The sequence below is a fragment of the Bos javanicus genome, chromosome 6 (genome assembly GCF_032452875.1).
Source record: "Bos javanicus breed banteng chromosome 6, ARS-OSU_banteng_1.0, whole genome shotgun sequence".
Taxonomy (NCBI): Eukaryota; Metazoa; Chordata; class Mammalia; order Artiodactyla; family Bovidae; genus Bos; species Bos javanicus.
Genome location: NC_083873.1, coordinates 57,431,787 through 57,450,920, shown reverse-complemented (window position 1 = coordinate 57,450,920; position 19,134 = coordinate 57,431,787).

Sequence of the window (19,134 nt, the reverse complement as noted above, 5' to 3'; positions counted from 1 at the left end):
GAGGTCAAACTAAAATTTGTGTACACACACTATATCAAAATAAATACTGAGGACTTCCCTAGTGGTCCAGTAGTTAAGATCCTGCATTTCCAGTGCAGGGGGCTCAGGTCAGGGAACTAAGATCCCACGTGCCAAGCAGCCAAAAATATATATTGAAAGAAGCCAATAGAATAGAGAAAACAAATGTAATGATGACCTCTGGTAAAACCCTTCCTATTCAAATATAGCAAGCACACAAATGTAAAAGTCAACAGGTATAATTCCTTTAGTAGCCCTTAAAGCTCATCCAGAACAAAGGATAGTGCGTTGTCTCATGGAAACAGTCTATGAGCCAACAGAAAGGAGGAATATAAAATAAGGTAGCAAAAATTATTTAAAAAAAATATAATCTCCAATGGACCCAGGGCTACATGATCACCATGGGAAAACAGAATGTACTTTCTCACTTCAGAAAGGGCATCTTTCTGGAGAATAAGTGTTTTTTTTTTTTGGTTTGTTTTTGTTTTATTTTTTAAATTAATTTATTTTTAATTGGAGAATAATTGTTTTACATTGTTGTGTCGGTTTCTGCCATTTATCAACATGAATCAGCCCCAGGTACATGTATGTCCCATCCCTCTTGAACCTCCCTCCCTGGAGAATAAGTGTCCAGTATGTAGCAGACTCTTGAACATCTTCATACCCTCTAACCCAATAATTCTATTTTGGAAGTATACCCTGAGGAAATGAAATCAGGTGTAGAAACACAAATATTGCTGCTTCATTTATACTATGAAATTTTAAAAAAATGGAAAGGGAAAAAGAGTTTATTCCAATAAAAAGAAAAAATTATATATATATATATATACATTTATCTGTGCATGTATATGTGTGTATATAGACACACATAATACACACACATTGGCATATTCTCTAGGCAGAAAGAGTTTACAAGATCAGTGTAAATACTTGGAACTTTTTGAAAATAATCTTAAGGTCAAAAAGAGAAGCACAAGATAGCAGTTCTGTTCTGCTGGCAGCTGTCACCATTCATGAAATGACTGTTTGGACAGCTGGGTCTACTTCTCCTGGCCTCTCTACGCAGCAGATGACTAAGTTGTTTGCTGAAAGTACTTGGGAATGAGGGGGGCAGAAGATGATGAAGGGGGGCCTTGGGAAGAATCTCTAAGAACTGAAGTAGCTGCTTTGGAGAGTAAGATAAGGAGTCACGTATTCTTAGAAGGACTATGGCTGAGGTTACAGATCATGAATTTCTTCCAGTCTAAACAGTGATTGTTTTTTTTTTCCTGGCACTAATACAAAGTCAGAATGTGGGAGCAAAAAGAAAAGGGGGGAGGGATTGAGTCAGAGAACAAAAAGAATCCGTGGAGAGGTGGAAAAAATGATAAAGGTACCAGTGAGTTGAAGGGTGGTAAATCTATTTAGTTTAACGTAATGGGCTTCCCTGATAGCTCAGTTGGTAAAGGATCCACCTGCAATGCAGGAGACCCCAGTTCGATTCCTGGGTTGGGAAGATCCCCTGGAGAAAGGAAAAGCTACCCACTCCAGCGTTCTGGCCTGGAGAATTCCTTGGACTGGAATGGAGTCACAAAGTGTCTGACAAGACTGAGCGACTTTCACTTTCAAAGGAAATAAACCACTAACTTCGGTAAATAAAGAGTAGCCCATAAATCAAAGGCAAGGTTAGGGAATCAAATGTAAAACAACAGATGGGCATCAAGGGAGATGAGACAGCCAGCACAGGAACGAACGACCAGGATACCCTGCTGGAATGGGTGCCACTGTTGCCAAGGGGCCCCACTCCCGGCGGGGCTCCTACTCCTGGCTCTATACCTGCCATACATGGACTCTGAAGCCATGAAAACATACTAAACTACCCATTTGTCCCTAGCAGTCAAGAGTTGAGGCCTCAGGCAGGAGCAACAATTGGCTGACCCTTGGTCATGTGTCCCATCTCTACTTCCATGAAGATGTGATAAGTATCTGGCTCCTTTCCCAGCTTCCATACTGGGAATGAGTCTTTCCCTCCCATCAGACTCTCACCTTAGAGTTTCCTTCCAATTAGGAAGGAGGTTTAGACACAGGGGAAAACAAACAACAACAAACCCTACTATTCACTGTAGTAAGACAGAGTGGTTGAGTGTTGGACTTTTGGTTCTGGGATTATGGAAGTTGTGGGAAATGATAATAATTGAAAATTTGGGGGAAAAAAGAGGGATAATGGGACTGGAGGTTTGGGTGCATCTTTAAACGTCAAGAATGAGAATGCTGGAGACATAGGACAACATCAGAGAGTAGACCATTAGAGTTTAAGATTTCAAAGGTAGAGCACAAGAGATTTCTAGGCAGGACACAGTAGTAGTTACGCATCAGAGACAACCAGGAGAACATTTGGAATGACAGGAGAGGGAAAGAGGTCCTAGACTTACTCCAACTCACAGCAGAGAACCTGGCACTTGATAAATAAATGAATAAATGTTGAATGGGTTCTTTCCTTCAGTAGAATAATTCTGATTTATGAAAAAGATGAAAATTATACATAATATTTGTCCTGGTAATAACTAAATATGACTTTCTGTGTGACTTTGAGGTATGACACAACAGAGCCATTAGGACTAAGAAAACCCGTAAGTATTGGCAGTTTGCTTTAACAGGTTCTTCATATTGCCTCATTTATATAGATATAGCTTAACAATTTTAGTACATCTATTCACTTTTTCAAAAAAATTTATTTGACTGTGCTGGCTCTTTAGTTGCAGCATTCAGGATCTAGTTCCCTGACTGGAGATCGAACACCGGGCCCTTGCATTGGGAGTACAGAGTCTTAACTACTGGACCACACAGGAAGTCCCTGCTATTAGATTTAAAGAGTAAACTGGACGTTGTGTGCTGTGCCAAGCTGCTTCAGTTGTGTCCAGCTCTTTGAAACCCTATGGACTGTAGCCAGCCAGGCTCCTCTGACCATGGGATTCTCCAGGTAAGAATACTAGAGTGAGTTGCCAAGCCCTCCTCCAGGGAATCTTCCCAACCCAGGGATCAAACCTGTGCCTCTCATGTCTCCTGCATTGGCAGGTTAATTCTTTACCACTAGCACCACCTGGGAAGCCCTGAAGGGCTAGATGCTCGGTCATGTCTGACTCTTTGTGATGCCATGGACTGTAGCCCGCCAGGAGAGGTCCATGGAACTCACCAGACAAGAATACTGGAATGGGTTGTCATTCCCTTCTCCAGGAGATCTTCCCGACCCAGGAATCGAACACAGGTCTCCTGCATTGCAGGCAGATTCTTTACTATCTGAGCCACCAAGCAAGCTAGAGTGAGGAATTATTGCTGATCATTTGCCTATTTGCTGTTAGATTCATTCTCTGCTGTCTTCCTGATCTGCTCTGTCTCATAGGGGTCTATATTTCTCAGGCTCCCTTGTTGACTGGTTTCTTGACCAGTCAGCTAAAAGGGAGGCAAGAAAAGGTTTGAGACAAAGAGGAGAGAAGCCAGAGCATTTTCTCTGTGTCTGGGTATCCTTTCTTTCTTCTTCCTTCTTTTTCTCCCTCCTTACCTTCTTCCATGTCTCTCTCTCTCTCAGTCTCTCTCTGTCCCTGGTGGAGTCTCCAAGGGCAGTTACATATCTCCCTCCTGCCCATTAGTCCCTCTCCTTTGGGCATCTTGGCCTCCCTGGTGGCTTAGCTAATAAAGAATCCGCCTGCAATGGGGGAGACCTGGGTTTGATCCCTGGGTTGGGAAGATCCCTTGGAGAAAGGAAAGGCTACCCACTCCAGTATTCTGGCCTAGAGAATTCCGTGGACTGTACAGAGCTGGACATGACTGAGTGACTTTCACTCATCTTGGGCATCTTGCACTGGAAAGCCCTAGCTTCAGTGCTCTGACACTGTCTCTTCCTATTGACATCCTTGTCTTAGGGGTGATATTGACTTCCCTATCTAAATTCTGGGCAGTCTCACTACCCCTTTTTTGCCTCTCAAGTCCTTTTATAAATTCATTGTATTAAATTTTCACTGTTTGAAAGACCAAAAGTGTTTTTGTTCTCCTGATAGGATCCTGACTTGATGCAACATTTATGGTGAGAACTAAATGTTTGGAATTCACTTGATCTTCAGCTGAATTTTAAAGTCATCAGATTCAGAGCTTCCTGTTACCTGAGAACACTTCTATGCAGGTGTGTAGTTATGATCTGAAGCAAAGTGTGCCTAAGTGTTAGTCACTCAGTCATGTCTGACTCTTTGTGACCCCATGGACTATAGCTCAGTGGCTCCTCTGTCCATGGGATTTCCCAAGCCAGAATACTGGAGTGGGTTGCCATTTCCTTCTCCAGGGGATCTTCCTGACCCAGGGATGGAACCCAGGTCTTCTGGATTGCAGGCAGATTCTTTACTGTCTGAGCTACCAGGGAAGCCCAAAAATGTGCCTAGCCATCCATCAAATTCTTTCTCTTTCCTTCCATACATTCAGCCAGATTCCATTTCCCAACCATGCAATGGATTTGCCAGCAGGGAAATGGAACATATACAGGTAGAATTTATGTCTGGGACTTCCTGGCCCAATCCATAAAACTCTTCCTTCTCTCTCGCTTCCCCTTCTGCTGACCGGACCTCACCACTCAGGGAAACTCTGGAAGTAGAGGTTGAAGATGTCAGGCCTTCCATCTGCCTTCATTCTTGACTGTCTATAGAGCAGACCCTTCTCACATAAACCAACTGGACTTGAGATGAGTGGGAGAAAAACTTCCAGTGTGGATATTCACTGAGATTTGGGAATTAGCCTGTTATAGTGCTGAATGTTACCTTAACCAATATGTGACCTGAGAAAAACTTTTATTGAGGAGCGTAAGGGCTTTGAATGGAGGTCCATGCACTTGGAACCCCCATTCTGCCACTAACTAGCTGTCTGACTTTGAATGAGTCATTAACTCTTTCTAATCCTCAGTTTCCTCTTCTGTAAAGCAGTACTATTCCCATGGTTATATGGTAAGCAATTACTATACATAATATCTGTATGTGTGATTTCATATATAATTACTATTATACTATATTACATGTAATTAGTGAGAATAATTACTTTATTTTTGTTATTATTTAACTAGAAAGTAGATCTTAAAAATAGCTTCCCTTGCTCTGTATCTCATATAACCTTAAGATGCATCAGAATAAATTAAGTGCCGTTTTTTAGGTAAATGGAACTTCATTATGGAGTTAGTCACATGGCCATGGAACTCTCTTCCCAGTGTCATCATTAGGCTTTTCCACTGTAGTTGCTGGAAAATAACATGACTGAGTCTATCTTCCTAGGGAAACTTTAATGTGTATTTGAAAAGGTAAATAGGAGCAGGACTTTATAAACCACAGCCTCACCAGACCTCCCCGGGTAGGACTGATGACTCCTTCCTGTGAGCCTTCATTGCACATTTGACTCTGTGACTTTTACTTCTTGCCCAAGCTTGCCTCTCTGCATCAGCATACAGCAAACAAATGAAACAAAGTTCAGCGAAGGAAAAACCAAGAGTGGCTGGTGAAGCACTCCCAAGCTACAAGAGTAGGAGCCACTACCAGTACTGGGCCTGAGGGAGCATTGGAAGGGAATGGCTACTGGAATCTGGCTCCACCATGAGGTGGAGTGGCAGATGGCTGCTCCCCATCTGTGCATAAAAGTCAGCCTCCAGGGCCTCTGGACGGGGTCAAGAAAGGTGGAATGTGGATCCAGAGAGTGGAGGAGAAAATCCAGTACCCTGTGCCCACAGGTAGAACTGTGAGCTTCTTACCAGTAGTAGATTCTTTGTCTTGTTGCTTTCTTAACCTCCATGCTTCAAAAAGGACACAATGATTATTAGAGGAACAGATGACCATGGAAAACAAAGATGCTTGCATTTAAATTTGAAGAAATTTAAATATTTAAGTAAGGTTCCTATGAGCTTCCCAGGTGGCTCAGTGGAAAAGAATCTGCCTACCAATGCAGGAGACACTGGAGATGTGAGTTCAATCCCTGGGTTGGGAAGATCCCCTGGAGGAGGAAATGGCAACCTGCCCCAGTATTCTTGCCTAGAAAATCCCATGAACAGAAGAGGCTGGAGACCTACAGTCCATGGAGTCACAGAGTCTGACACGACGGAGCAACTCAACAATTTGCCCTGTGGATTGAGAGACTCTCTCCTGGAAATGAAAGCTCTAACTGAACCCTGGTGATCATTGCTTCCTGAGCATCACAGTCCTTGTTGTGCATTGGCAATTGCTCTTCTCCTCTGAGGCCACTCCTGGCCTGTGGCCAGTGCATCCTCCAGCATAGGTCAGCCTTCAAGGTTGCAGTGCTGTTTCTGAAGCCCTTCACAAAGTCAAAGGGCTTCTTCCATCAATGCCCAGTGGCTTCTGACTCTGCAGCCTAGATTTCCTTGACCTTTTCCTTGCTAGCTCTTGTCTCACTAAAATCTGCATTTCAACATTTAGGCTGATATTTTTCCTGTTACTGCAGGTCCAGCACTGTCAATCACTCATTTTGTCAGCCAGGGGTTAAAGCTGATAACCACTAATGGCAACAGAGAAGGCGCATCAGAGCAGGGGTACTTATTTCAGTACATCTCAACTCAGTTCAGGAGAGTGGCTCTCACTGGTTGCTGTAGGGGTGGACTGTAGGGTCTGTTATATTTTCCTTCATGATGTAATGCTCCATATCATGCTTTTTTTTTCCATTTTTAATTCACTTAATTATTTATTTCTGGTCCTGCTGGGTCTTTGTTGCTCCAAGTGGGCTTTCCCTAGTTGCAGTGTGTGGGCTTCTCATTGCACTCACCTCTTTTGTTGCAGAGCGCAGGCTCTAGGTCTTCTGTAGTTTCAGCACATGGGCTTAGTTGCCCCTCAGCATGCGTAATCTTCCCGGACCAGAGATCCAACCCATGTCCCCTGCTTTGGCAAGTAGATTCTTAACCACTGGACCACAAGGGAAGTCCATATGACTTTTTTTTTTTTTTTTCATTTTTGGCTCAGAAAAATAATGTCGAGACAAATAGTGTGTAATAAATCAGCACTATTCCAGGGCTGCTGTAAACAGGATACTCATGCGTGAGTGCTTAGTTGCTCAGTTGCAACTTAGCCCACCAGGATCCTCTGCCCATGGGGTTTCTCAGCAAGAATACTGGAGTGGGTTGTCATTTCCTTCTCCAGGGAGAACTTTCTGATCCAGGGATCAAACCCAAGTCTCCTGCATTGCAGGCATATTCTTTACCACTGAGTCAACGGGGAAGCCAAAATAGGATATGCATTTACTGATAAAAGAGAAACTTTTAAAGAAAGTCACAGAAACTATTGATAATACTAGATATATTATTTTGTGTATAGAATCCTAGACATATTCATTTTACTATGAAACTTCATAGAAATGAGGTTTCCATGTATTCTAACTCAATTTACTTTGGGGCAAGTCTTTAGTCTGAAGATCAAGGATGTGTTTAAAAGGAAAGTAGACAACAGGTACATGGAAAATCTGTTTCCTATCCTTTTTTTGGTTGGCTTCATTGCTTTATTTGCTCTGAAGTCCATTAGAAGGAAAATATTAGAAACAGAAATTTGTTCGGAAAGGTATCACCAATTACCTCCAGGCATGTGCAGCTTTAGTATTCACATAGTTTTTAAAGCCTTAATTTTTAACAGCCATCAGTAATCATTAAGCTCATTCACATTTTCTACATTGAGCATGTCACCAAAGGGCTCAGATCAAGTTTCTCTTTGGTCATGACTTAGTCATGTGAACTTTGGCCAAGCTTTCCTATTATTTTTATTATAAGAAAGATTTTCTCAGGGAGACAAGATGTTTTTCCTTCCATTCGTGATGACCGAATTAAGAGACTGAGGGAGTAAAACAGTATGTTCTTGTAGTCTCAAACATACCTATGCATGATCTATATTTTGTTCATGAAATCACTGTTTATTGGATGACTTTTGGTTTGGGCCCTAGATTTGATCCTCCAGGGATTTAATGAGAAGTTTTAATGAGAAGTAGGCATGGTCTCTCCCGCACAAAAGCTTCTCTAGTTGAAGAGAAAATAAATGTTTAATTTAATAACTAGGCAAACTGAAATGTGAGCGGCATCACAAAGTGTATTAGATTAAGCACCATTTGAGGGGAAGAGAGACTATACATTTAGAGTTCTGAAAGAGAGAGCCGATTGAAGACAATTCAGAGAATATTCTAAAAAAGGAAAAGGAGATGAGATTGGTAGATTCTGAAATAACAAGAGCTGGCAGAAGAAATGATGGGAGCAAATGTTCCCAGAGACTTGTTATTTACCCGCCTTGAACTTGAATTCTCTGTCATGCCTGGAACCAGTAAATGTGTAAACCCAGAGGAAATAGTTTAATTGTAGCATCATGATGGTGGGTTTCTGACTCTTGTGGGCCAGACGGTTGTGTGCACCAATGAACATGTCTATAATCTTTCCTAGGTAAGATGCTCAGATTGTGATGGAGGATAAAAGAAACTGGATAAATGATTCCATTTTAGAAAGAATGTTAAGGGTTAGGGTTAGTTCAGTGGTTAGCACTTTGTGCTTTCATTGCTAAGGGATTGTTTTGCTTCAAGACCAGAAGTCAGAAATATAATACAGAAGGAGGTAAATGAGAAAATCAGTATTGGCAAATGATTCTGTCAATAGATGTCCAGATACTGTCAGTGAGTTACAAACTATATTTATTATAATAGGATACAATATGTATAATCAAAGGCACTGACAACCAATGACAAAGCAAATGAATTAAAAATATATGCATGCCTCTAAGAATTAAATAGGTCTCTATGATGGCTTTTGAACTGTGGTGATGGAGAAAACTATTGAGAGTCCCTTGGACTTCAAGGAGATCAAGCCAGTCAGTCCTAAAGGAAATTAACCCTGAATACTCATTGGAAGGTCTGATGCTGAAGCTGAAGCTTCAGTACATTGGCATATCTGATGTGAAAATCTGACTCATTAGAAAAGACCCTCATGCTGGGAAAGATTGAAAGCAGGAGAAAAAGGGCACAACAGAGGATGAGATGGTTGGATGGCATCACTGACTCAGGGGACCTGAGTTTGACCAAGCTCCGGTAGATGGTGAAGGACAGGGAAGCCTGGTGTGCTGCAGTCCATGGGGGTGGCAAAGAGTTGGACATGACTGAGCAACTGAACAGCAACAACAACTAAGAAGACTCAAAGTGCTTGTTCTCTCTGCTTATTTTTTACTGGTGCTTGAGTTTGATTGGGGTTTCCAGCACTACTGGACTAATGCTTTGATGATTTGGGGTGTTCCATGCATTGCTGAATGCTTACCTGCATCTCTGTCCTCTGTCCATAGAATGCCAGAAGCATCCTCCCCCATCCACCAGCTATGACAACCAAGAATGTCAGCAGACATTGCCAGATGTCTCTTGGGGGCCAAAAACCACTCCTGTTGAGAACCATTGCTTTAGACAAATGGATGAATTTTTTAAAAAAGTGAGTCCTGAATAGGTTTAACAAAGGACCACATATGTGGGAGTAGAATGTGCAGTTAGCATAGAGTAAGGGGGAAAAGAGACATTTAAAAATATTTGCATTGAGAAAGTACACTTTTAAAAAAGATTGATTTTCATTCATTTGGCTGAGCCAGGTCTTAGCAGCAGAACTTGGGATCCTCTATCTGCATTGTGGCATGCAGGACCATTAGTTGTGGCTCGTGGATCTAGCTCTTCTACCAGGAATTGAACATGGCCCCCTGCATTGGGAGTGCAGAGTCTTAGCCACGGGGAAGTCCCAATACACTCTGATTTATTCACCTTAGTCTCAATTACCTCTGGTAGAAAACACACAAGATAATATGTCTGGAAAAGTCACCAGCTGTCTTGAGCTCTCCAAGCCCAGGCTTGGTTATTCTTGGCAGCTGACCTCTGCTGGCTGAGTGCAGGAACTCTGTGAGCCCAGTCTGGTGCAGACGCTCACAGTTTCATCTGGCGAGTGTTCTATGACTGATCAAGCTCAAGCCAGGTCTTGGGTGAAGCTGGTGAAGGCAGATGACCTTTCCCCAGGGTTTAGAATGTCAATGTGGACATGCTAGACATGGGGAGCATGCTTAGTTGACCAAGTCCCATAGAAACGACCTGCCCAGTCTGGAGAGAGCAAGCCAAATTGCTCAGCATTGCCGGGCAGTGCTTTCCAGGCAGACAGAGCCAATACTGGCATCGATTCTTGTCACTATGAAGAATTATCTCATCAATACTGGCAGCATTCTCTTTTCAATCTCTAGGGCTGTAAGTATTGGTATCCTTTTAAGAAATGTATTATCTTTTATGTACAAAAGTAGAGAGGATATTTTTATCTGAACATCTGGCACCAAAATTTCTTTTAGAGTGAGAGCTGACTTTATTGGAAAAAAAATATATTTGGGCTCCAAAATCACTGCAGATGGTGATTGCAGCCATGAAATTAAAAGACACTTGCTCCTTGGAATGAAAGTTATGACCAACCTAGATAGCATATTCAAAAGCAGAGACATTACTTTGCCAACAAAGGTCCATCTAGTCAAGGCTATGGTTTTTCCAGTAGTCATGTATGGATGTGAAAGTTGGACTGTGAAGAAGGCTGAGGGCTGAAGAATTGATGCTTTTGAACTGTGGTGTTGGAGAAGACTCTTGAGAGTCCCTTGGACTGCAAGGAGATCCAACCAGTCCATTCTGAAGGAGATCAGTCCTGGGTGTTCTTTGGAAGGACTGATGCTAAAGCTGAAACTCCAATACTTTGGCCATCTCATGCGAAGAGTTGACTCATTGGAAAAGACTCTGATGCTGGGAGGGATTGGGGGCAGGAGGAGAAGCGGATGACAGAGAGTGAGATGGCTGGATGGCATCACCGATTCGATGGACGTGAGTTTGAGTGAACTCCGGGAGTTGGTGATGGACAGGGAGGACTGGCATGCTGTGATTCATGGGGTTGCAAAGAGTTGGACACGACTGAGCTACTGAACTGAACTGAACTGAACTGAACCGGAATGGAGGAAGAGATGTCTAAGTTACACTTCTGTGAAAAAGGTCATTATGGCTACAAATGCTTTGTGGGAAACAAAGGGATAATTCTGCTTTGCCTTTTAGGGTGTGAAATGAAAGAGGAAAAGAGAAGAGAAAGGATGAGAAATAAGCAAGATGACAAAAGATTGTGTAATCTTCATGCACTCTGGGACCCCCAGAACATAACAGCAAAATCTAATTTATCAGTTTGAGGCTTTAAGTTATAGAATACCAGAAACAAGGTGGCCAAAATACATGGGAATTTATCTAAAATCAGAGATTTGTAGTTGTTGGGAAGGATTCAGCTAATCAATGATGCCATCAAAGACTTAGGTACTTAAAAAAAAAAAATCTTTCTTCCCAGCTATATTTTTTTAATGTTTTAAAATTCTAATTTATTTTTGGCTGTGCTGGGTCGTCATTGCCGTATGGGCTTTTTTCCAGTTGCAGGGCACAGTCATTTCATTGCGGTGGCTTCTCTTGTTGCAGAGCTGGGCTCTAGGGCGTGTGGGCTCAGTAGTTACTGCTCCCGGGCCCTAGAGCATAGGCTCAATAGCTGTGGTGCACGGGCTTAGTTGCTCTGAGGCAAGTGGTATCTTCCCAGATCAGGGATTGAATCCTGTCTCCTGCTTTGGAAGGTGGGTTCTTTGTCACTGAGCCATCAGGGAAGCCTCCCTAGGTACTTTCCATATTTCCACTTTGCCATCCTTATTCTGCTGGCTCTTATGCTCATCCTTGCCACATTACGTACAGTCTCAGGAAGCTGCCATGCACTCATATATTAAATCCATATTCAAGGCAAGAAGAGAATAAAGAGAAAGACTATCAAAGATGGATGTATTCTTTTTTTAAAAAAGTAAACTACCAGAAACACCCCTAGCAAGTTTCTATTTATATCACATGGCCTCCCTGAACTCAAGGGGCAAAAGGAAATAATAAGCTTTTTTTTTTTTTTCCAGATCTGGGGGGTAATTGCAGATCATACTGCAATTCATTTCATACTTTGGGTATAGCACCCAAATTATTTGTTTTATTATTTTATTTTTGGTCCTGAGGCATATGATCTTAGTTTCCTTACCAGGAGTGGAACCCACACCCCTTACATTGGAAGTTCAGAGTCTTAACCAGTGAACTGCCATGGAGGTCTCCAATTAGCTTTTGTATCCTCTTTGATGGGCCTCCCAGATGGCACAGTGGTAAAGAATTCACCTGCCAATGCAGGAGACACACACGCAAGAGACGAGTCTGATCTCTGGGTTGGGAATATCCTCTGGAGAAGGAAATGGCAACACTCCAGTATCCTCACCTGGAGACTCCCATAGACAGAGGAGCCTGGTGGGCTACAGCCCATGGGGCAGCAAAGAGTCGGACATGACTGAGCACACACGGCCTTGTTAACAGAGGGAGCCAGGGAGAAGGCCTGGTCCTGGGCTAGCCAGCCTACATGATCTGTGGCAGCTACCGTACTCATAAATGTTGGCTGTGTGCAAGCTAGTTTAGGAAATGAAAGAAGGTGATGAGTTTCATCTTGGAAAATGATCTGATGTGAGCAGAAGAGTTTGTGGGAAAGTCAGGGGGCCTAGCTAGAGCTGACCGCCAGGGCGAGTGGAAATGATGGTGAGAGCTTCGGGCCTCCACAGGCTGTGGATCTGAGGGGTGGACAATCACAACTGGATCTCATGGCTGATGTCTGGTTATGTTGACCTCTAGTTAAACCCCAGAATAATCTAGTTATTCTTCTCTAGAGTAGTCAAATTTGCTACTTTCCCACAGTCCCTTCTTCAACTCCACTGCTATTGTCTTCCACACCAGTCTTGAAACTTCTAGTTTAATAGAAGTTTCTAGTTATTCTTCTCTATGGTCATCAAATTTGCTACTTTCCCACAGTCCCTTCTTTAGCTCCACTGCTAATGTCTTCCACACCAGTCTTGCAACTTCCGTCACGGTCTTGTTTCGCTGCCTTCAGATTTTCCCCACCTAGTCCAGCCTCAGGGAGCCTATTGGTGTCTAGTTGTTGTCCTGTCCCAGGTGGCACTGGTGGTAAAGTGTCTACCTGCCAATGCCTGAGACTTAAGAGATGCAGGTTTGATCCCTGGGAGAGGAAAATGCCCTGGAGGAGGGCATGGCAACCCACTCCAGTATTCTGGCCTGGAGAATCCCATGGACAGAGGAGCCTGTCGGGCTATAGTCCCTGGGGCTATACAGAGTTGGACATAACTGAAGTGACTTAGCATGCATGCATACACCTAACAGCTGCAAAATAGCTTTCAGGGAGAAATAACATAAGGAATAAATGACTAGAAAATGAGGTGGTAGGAAATCAACAGGAGAAGCATATGTCCTATTGCTGAGGTTGAGATGTCTCCTCCTTTGCTTCTGAGAGATCATTCCTCCAGCACAGAGGCCCTGCAGCCTCATTTCTTCAGTTCCTCCCAGAGCAACATGCAGTCCCTTTGGATTCTCGGGTTTAAAGACCCACACTAAACATCTGTGGTGCACATTATTTGTAAAGTTCACATATTGGATTGTTATTTACATGCTGGATATTCTATATGGATATAATATTCACATACTGGATATTATTTTCCATAATATCTTATGGAAAAACCTGAATGAACTTTTGGGCTGACCCAATACATGAGTTACATCTCTCCATAACCAGGAACTGAAATATAATCATATTAAAACAAACTTGGAACAATAACCATAAATAGAATGTGTTTATCTTGGGAAAAAGCTTAAAATAGCTAGCTAAATGGAAGAACTGGACTCAAAACAACATATGTGATCTGAGTTTTTTTTTTTTTTTTTCCATATCCAGAGAGTGAGAGGAAGTGAGGGAGCGGGCATCATATGTGCATCTTTGGCACCAAGGTTAGAATTTAATATCCAGCAAGGTGTGGCTTCTTTATCATCTTTAACCCACACAAGAAACCAGCCTATTAATATGTATCAAGGTTACAGTTGCTTAATATCAAAATGCAACAGAGTGGATAATGGCCAGCAACAGAACAACTTTAGAATTCTCCACCCTCCTCCCTGGGCTATTTTAAGACATTGCTTTTTCTTTTTCTTTTAGTCTAGCTAAGTAGTTCTCAAACTTTGGTGTGCATAGCAAGCACTTTACTTGGTTGTGAACATAAAACTACGTATACCCTACCTTGTAAGTAATTTGAGGATAATACAGGGATAGTTAGGGCTTCCCTGGTGGCTCAGTGGTAAAGAATCCACCTGTCAACGCAGGAGATGCAGATTCGATCCCTGGGCTGTGAAGATCCTCTGGAGACGGAAATGGCAACCCACTCCAGTGTTCTTGCCTGGGAAATCTCATGGACAGAGAAGCCTGGCAGGCTACAGTCCATGGGGTTGCAAAGAGTCAGGCTTGACTGGGCAACTGAGCACATACAGGGATAGTTTACAAGTTTTTCCTCCTTATTAGCTGACACTAGAATTAAACGTTGAAGCACTTGCTACTTTACCTTATTTACATTTAAAAAACAGATTCAAATGGATATCACGCATGTGAGAAAGTTGATAGAATTTATTTTTGAAAATGGGATTATGAAAAAACCTGTCTCTTTATTCTCATCTTTACTGTCTAATTGTTCTACAATGAAGCCACAGTACTTTTCTAATCAGAAAAAAAGTTGCTTAAAAATAATCAAATGATAAAAGTTCACTGACTGTGCTCATTTGACTCCCCCCACCCCCCCCACACCCCCAAGAGCTTAGTAACCTAAAGACAGAGCCTGTTACAAAAGCTAACAGGTGGTTTCTAGAAGCTCACCCCACCCTACGGTCAGCTTCAAGTCCCAGGGATCTGCCATCTTTGACTTTAAGACAGCAAAGGTCTTCACACATGGTTATTTTCAACAGAGTGACAGTATGGGGTGGGGGGAGGAAATCGAGCAATCCAACCATATTTAGAGACCAATGAATCAACTCACTTATCAAAATAGGTTGCATTATAAGACCATTCCCAGAACAGCTTTGCTCTCTGCCTCTCATTTGGGTTGTCAGCGTTGTGACTTCTTTGCACACACTCCTTGTTTTTGCTAACCATTCAGCATTCGTGTATTCAAAGCTAAGAATTCTGTATTTTCCCAAGCTCAATTGATGTGTAAGAGGGACTACTTTGTGAAATGAAGGAATTTGGTTTAAATTTCTCATGCTGAGCATTTGATAAGACAGATTAGTAATGCTGCATTTTAAAAAGTATGTAGAAACTCAACCAGTTTAGCTACCAAGTGCTGTTCAGCTGGTATGCAAATGTGTTTCATGTTCCCAGAATTTTTTCCTGAACCTTTAGGATGTGGAGCCAAGATGCCCTTTCTCTATGCTTCCAAAGTCTTTTCATCTTGGCATAGATCAGGACCTGCAGGTAAGATTTAAAAAGGATAAAGAACTATATATAAAGCATCCTCCCAAATAAAGCTTTGTTGAGCTAAGTTTTGTCTGAGGTCGAGAAGTCCATTTGTCTAATACAGCAATGAAGATCAATGGACCACCGCAGGGCACTCCCTCCCCAGGACACTGCTGTGATTTGCAGCGCAACTTCTTTTTGTCCTTCTCCTTGTCTCAGCCTAGACAGCTTTGAAAGTCCAGAAGCAGCCATAAAAGAACCTACAAAGAAGTTTCCAGATGCCATGGAGAAAAGGGACAGAGGAAAAAGCAGGTCATTTATTTTTATATCCTTCTTCGCCTTTGTTTCCTCTTTTTACTTATTCTCCCCATGAACTGCCACAAAATTATGGGGGGAGCAAAAGCTCATTACCTTAAAACCCATCTAGATGGAAATGGTGAGGGGATTGAAGTTACTATTTTTTTCTTTCAGTAGAAAATAAAAGCCCACAGGATAATCCAAGAATGGAAGGGCTGCTGTGCATATATGGAAGGGACCATAAAGTTATAGGGTTTATTTATATTAGTGTCTAAATGTGTGAGCATCAATGCAGAGTTTTTTTTTTTTTTTTTAATATGTATTTATTTGGCTGCTCTGGGTCTCAGCTAAGGCACGCAGATCTTTCAGTTGCAACATGTAGAATCTAGTTCCCAGACCAAGAATGGAACCTGAGCCCCCTGCATTGATATCTCAGAGTCTTAGCCACTGGACCACCAGGAAGGTCCCCCAATGCAGAGTTTTGTTTTGGCTCAGCCTGACTGGTCTTCCCTTCCCAAGTGACAGCGCCACACTTGCAGAACATAGACTCTTTCCTTGTCCAAGATATGCTTTGCCACTGGTGGGGCCATGGAGGAGACCATACAGGACAAAGCAGTTCTTGTGGACCCAACAGATAGTGTAAATAACATCCTCTGGGAAGTTAAAGAACAAAGTCATGAAGAACAAGTATGCATTCTGCCAAGACTTGGAACAACCATCCTCTGCACCTAAATCCTCTAATAAGGTTTCTATGAGGCTTTAGTTCATCATTAAGCTGCCATGGGATATCCTCTGAGAAAGGGTAGAATGGGCAGCTTTCTCTTTTCTGGCAGCAGTAACTGTTAAGTCCATTATTTGTATTCATTCAGGCTCATCGATCTTCACATATTTTTAAATGTAAGAAACATTTTCAAATGGAGGCTAGTCATGATTTTCTTTATAAACAATGTACATCATTGTAATCCTAGCTTTTTGTCATTGGGAACAATGAATTATTTTATTTTACTTTATTATTGCTTAGTTGTGGCATAAGAACTCTTAGTTGTGGTATGTGGGATCCAGTTCCTTGATCAGGGATTGAACCTGAATCCCTTGCATTGGGAGCCCAGAGTCTTACCAACAAGGAAGTCCTGAGAATAGTGAGTCATTTTGAATTGCTATTATGAGCCCACTCTTTCCTGTCTTGGCAGAACCAATCATCACTGCTCACCCAATCTGCAGGCAGGATGGTGACTCAGATTGTTGAAACCCTGTTGTGTGGGTCAGTGACTCTCCCTTCTGGGTTGATGGCAGTCATGCGACTGCCAGCAGCAGTTACAGTCCAACCAACAAACACACAGGTGTCCTTGAGCCAAGCACAAGGCTCAACATCATGGGAATAGATGGAGACGTATTGGCATGGTGTGTGTATTCAGTAAGTGCTCACATATATGGCACTGCGCTGGCCATTACAGAAATATACAGAGAGATACAGGGCATGGCTGCTGCCCCAGGGAGCATGCAAGCTCACTGAAGAGTAATATGCACACACACACATACTCCATCTTATATCCTTACATCCTCTTTGGAGCAAACAAAACTCATTTAACCCTCATAGCTTAATGAGATGGGTGCTGTTATTATGCCCATTAGACAGCCATGGAAAGTGAAGGAGAGAGGGAGTTGGGGTAATAAACAGAAGAGATGGAGTTTTAACCCAGGCAGTCTTGCTGTGGTTCTCGTCCCATTAGCCCTATGGACTACGTAACATACAGAAAATGAGGAATAAAGCAAAACTGTAGGGACTTCCCTGGTGGTCCACTGGTTAAGAATCTGCCCTCCAGTGCAGGGGATGTAGGTTTGATCCCTGATTGGGGAATTAAGATCACACATGCCGAGGGGCGACTAAGCCTGAGCTGCAACTAGAGAAAGCCCGTGAGCCAGAATCAAGGGCCCTCCTCCCACAGTAACAAAGACCCAGCTCAGCCAAAGTAAATAAACTAATAATAGTAATAGAATATGTAAAATTTAAAAAAAAAAGCAATGCTGTAATCAAGTGGTCTTCTTTTTCTGAGTTCAAACATTCTAAAATCCCAACCCAGGGATCAAAACCAGTTCACTTGCATTGCAGGCAGATTCTTTACCTTCTAAACCACCAGGGAAGCCTTCAATAAATAATAATAATAAAATAAGTAAAATGCAAAAATTTTAAAAACTGTAATCAAGTAGCCTTCTTTTTCTGAATTCTAGCATTCTGAAATCAGGAACTGATTGAGTGTGTGAAAGTCTCTCAGTCATGCCCAACTCTTGGTGACCCCATGGACTGTAGCCTGCCAGGTTCCTCTGTCCATGGAGTTCTCCAGGCAAGAATAATGGAGTGGGTAGCCATTCTCTTCTCCAGGGGAACTTCCTGACCCAGGAATCAAACCAGGGTCTCCTGCATTGCAGGCAGATTCTTTACCAGCTGAACTACGCAGGAAGCTCTGATTAGGTGTTTATAATACGCTAGCAAACTGCTAGACTGAGCGACTTCACTTTTCACTTTCATGCATTGGAGAAGGAGATGGCAAGCCACTCCAGTGTTCTTGCCTGGAGAATCCCAGGGACAGGGGAGCCTGGTGGGCTTCCGTCTATGGGGACGCACAGAGTCGGACACGACTGAAGCGACTTAGCGGCAGCAGTAGCAGCAGATTGCTCAGAGCACTCACTAACTATACTGTTGTAGTGGTGGTGATAGTTTAGTCACTAAGTCGTGTCGGACTCTTTTGGGATTTCCCAGGCAAGAATACTGGAGTCGGGTAGCCGTTTCCTTCTCCAACGCATCTTCCTGACCAGTGATAAAACTCATGTCTCCTGCATTGGCAGGCACATTCTTTACTGTTGAGCCAACAGGGAAGTTCCAAGAGCCAAATAGTAGGAGTGAGCAATGAATGCAATAGGAGAGGTCAGTTGAAATAAAACCTTCAAGCATAAATAAACGTTAGTCCAAAGATAAAAGAAAAAGTCAGGATGCCTGTAGGATGCAGGAAAGTAGTAACAACTTATATTCAGAACAAGATTGGGAAGCCTGCGTATGGAGAGAAACTGGAGACGAATGTAGACAGGGAAGCAGGGGCTGGATTGTCAGGGCACTGACTGGACTCACCCTGTAGACAATGGTATCTCACTGGTAATTTTATTTTAAACAGTCATGCTTATTTTAAGCATGTCATTTGTCATGATCACATTTGTGAATTTAAAAGATCATTATGGCTTTGGTATTTCAAAAGGCTCAATGTTAATGGTTTCTGCATGCTGGAGAATACTTTGTAGAAGGAATGCTGGCATTTACATATTTATGCTGGCAAACTACAAAAGCCTAATTGTGGAATTTTCTTTGCTATGTAGCTGGGCTGATGTCAAAACCATTAGAGAAGTCACAGTATGAGCAGTATGCTAGTAAGGACACATTCCCAATTATACAAATATAATATGGGGTCACG